Consider the following 3,387-nt stretch of genomic DNA (forward strand, 5'->3'; position numbering starts at 1 on the left):
CACCGGCGCTCTCCCAGCGGAACCCGCCGAAAGCAATTAGCCAGCATCCCGCACCGGCCCCCAGACGCATCCCCCGGCCCAGGGCGAGGATGAGCAGGACAGGGGAGGCACAAAGTCGAAACTCAACTTTTTAAAAACATTTGCGTGTGTATGTGTATGTGTGGGGGGAGAATGAGCTGATGCCGAGGGTCCAGCCACCCCCCTTCTGCCTCCTCCTCCCCCTGCTGCCCTCGCACACGCGCGCGCACACACACGGCACTTGGGCCGGGTTTCCGCGCTCCGTCCCCCGGCTTGGATGGGAGTTTTCATTTCCGAAGGAGGCAGAACCCGTGGAACGCGCTGAAGGGCTGGAGCCCCAAGTTACTCCTCGCCAGCGCTGGCCTCTGCTGTCATTCGCAGGCTGGCCGGGGAAGGGACCCGCACGCCTGGCTTTGTTGTGGAAATCCGGGTTACCTGGTAAGTGGATACCAGAGGAACTTTGCTCGCAGGCGAGAGACGGGAGAAACTGGCGCTTGAGAGTGTGGGGGAGTTAACGCTCAGACACAAACTAGGGATTAGAAATAGTTTTCCACGCTGAGCCAGTGGCGTTCGCGCGGGTTTAAGGCTACGCGCACCCCCCAGCCCCAGATTTTCTAAAAGCTCTGTTTGTTGAGATAGCAACCCTGGATTAGGGATCAAGCCCTGTTGTTGTCAGTTCCCTAAGAGCACCGAGTGTAGAAGACGGAAAGGAAATCAACAAGGTATTAAAGTTTAATTAGGAAGAGTTTTTGTTTTTGATTTTTCTTTTAAACAACAGGGGCCAGAGGGCCACACAATCAAGGCAAGTTACAGGACGTAGGGGCATGGTCCTGCACGCCACCCAGGAGTCCCCACTGAAGGGAAACTTTGGAGAAGTGGGAATTGATGGGGTGAGGTGAGGTCCCGCGCGCTCACACAGGGCTGTAGTTGCGTTTTCCAGTTCCATGTGTTTGTGGAGCTCCACTAAGGCTGTTTTGCATGCCTGCATCTCGCCAAAGACAATGTCCCCATTGCTCCGGAAGGTCCTTGGGTTGGGGGTATGTTCGCTTGTCGCTGGGAGGGGTTCCGTGACCCGCAGCCACCAGGACTATATAACCTCCCACGCCGCAAAATGCGCAGACATACTCAGACGCTCGCACACCGGGTTCGTCACTTTGCGTTTACATTTTTCTGGGGCCCGACAAAATGTCAGCACTGTTTGGAAAATGTCTCAGTCTCCGGCGCTCTGTCCTGCTCGCGGCTCCAGTCCCTGTAAATGACCCTGTGTGTATTTTGAAGTCGATCCGGGCCGCTCTCTGGAAAGCGTGAGTGAGCAGCCGGCTCTCTCCTAGACACACACCTTGCCCCAAGCAACACTTAAAGTTAGTCACTGGAGCTGACAAGTCACCTCGGGGATGAGGAAGTTACCCAAGTGTCTGGAAAACTTGGCCTTGACGGATTTGTCATCCTATGGATGATTCAATTTAGGTACCTGGAGGGAGAAGCTTTGGGAAAGGTGGTTTCTGGCTTCGCGAGTCGCGCCCTCGACTTGTTGGGGGTGTTAGGGAGGCAAGAAGCGAAAGGAGACCCGAGGGTTGGGAGCTCGGTGGGAGCTGCGGGCCGCGGCTGCCCCGGAATCCCAGCTTGGGCCGGGAAGGGCAGCGCGCTGGTCCCCGCCGCTTGGGTTTCCCAGCCGCGGGCCAGCGGCGGCGCCCTTTCGGCCCGACTTACTCAGGACTGGGTTGCACAACAGGAAACCGGCACGAGTTTGTTTTGTTTTGCTGCACTAGCTCGCGGACCGGGCGGAGGGTTAGGGTCAGAGGCGGCCGGCGAGTGACGGGGTCGCAGCAGCGCGCCCCAGCTGGGCCCTGTCGCCTCCGCCCTCAGACCCGCCCCTCGCTCCCCACAAGGGGACTAGTGGCTCGGCCGGGACCTCCACGGGCCAAGCCAGGGGGCGTTGGGAACTGATAAGGGCTGCCCTTCTCCTGCCCTGCCCCAGGCGCTTCTCCCCGCCCGGCGGGTCCCCAGCACCCCTCCGGATCTCTCTAGCCCTCTTCCTGCCTGGAGAGGCTCCCGCCCTTCTGCTCTGTATTCTTCACCCCCCCTGCTAGGCTTCCTGGGGTTCTGCGAGGGCCTCATCTCTGGAGCATCTAACCCCGGGGCAGGGGCTGGGGGTGGGGGGTACTTCCGGAATGGCAGGGAGCAGCGTCTCCTGGGGCTGGACTCTTGGGATTGCCGCCCCTTTTACGGAGTAAAGGGCTTTGCACCCTCTCCCCCCCTACTTCCAGAACATCAGTATCTCCCCAGAGTCTGGGCCTGGGTGGGGGGTGGGGTGCTGGAGTTTGTGAGGAGAGGGACGTACTGCAGCTCCCCCCAGCGGACCAGATCCCTTTAGGCTATGGGAGCTGGGAATACCAAGTAGAGACTGTTAAAGCTAGAAGGGACCTTGGTGATGGCGTCCGCACGAGGAAGCCCAGACCCAAAGACTTCTAGGGTTTTGTCCAGGCCTTCATAGCTGCTGTCATAGATGCCGGGCACACACTCAAGTTTCCCAGTTTCCAGGGCAGAGAGCATTTCTTGGCGTGAAGGTGAACTCAAGACAAATGTGAAGTTGCCTTAGGTCCCCACTGAAGGCTTTGATGAGTCATGATTTCTGCCTTGGGAGTTAGCTAGACATCCGTTTTCCCCTGTGTCACGTTCTCTATTAGACTACCCTTTTACACCAAACTGGGAAGCTTTTTTTTGGGTATAAAATTGATTTGTTTGGTTTTAATCCTCCCATTCCTCCTCTTCTCCCTCTAATTTTGCTTCCTTGGTGAAGTGTTAAGTAAGTGCAAACTGCAAAGGTTTGCAGAAGAAGGATTTGCCCACATGAAGGTTGGGGGACAGCTTGCAGCCATGTAGAGACAGGACTGTGTGATATTACATGTTGTTGCAACAGGGAACATGCCGAAGGTTTAGGATCACATGTAAATGCACTCCCAATTTTTTGGATGTTTTCACTAGTTGTCTATGGCAGCCCTTCTAGACCCGCCACTGCCTTTGAAAGGAAGACTAGGAGACATTTCTTTTTCAGTTCCCTTCAAAACACTTTTCCTTATTGGTAGTTGAATTCTTTTCCTTTGTTGCTCAGAGGACTCAGCAGATCTTGAGTATGAGTAGTTCAGTCTAAGTGCTGCTGTATACGACTCCCTCTCTCCTGGTTCACCTTAGGCCAGTTGTGAGAGGGCATCTTTTCTCTGAGCCCTGGTTCTACCCAAGTTCCTTAATAGTAGTTGGTTTGTCAGAGATTGAATACCTGGGGTCTGTTGGTTTGCTTGGAAGTGGCCACCATTCCAACAGGAAAAGCAAATTCTTGGGGGGTGGGGTGGGGTGGACTCCAGGGTTCAG

The sequence above is a fragment of the Neomonachus schauinslandi genome, chromosome 13 (genome assembly GCF_002201575.2).
Source record: "Neomonachus schauinslandi chromosome 13, ASM220157v2, whole genome shotgun sequence".
In the NCBI taxonomy this organism is placed as follows: Eukaryota; Metazoa; Chordata; class Mammalia; order Carnivora; family Phocidae; genus Neomonachus; species Neomonachus schauinslandi.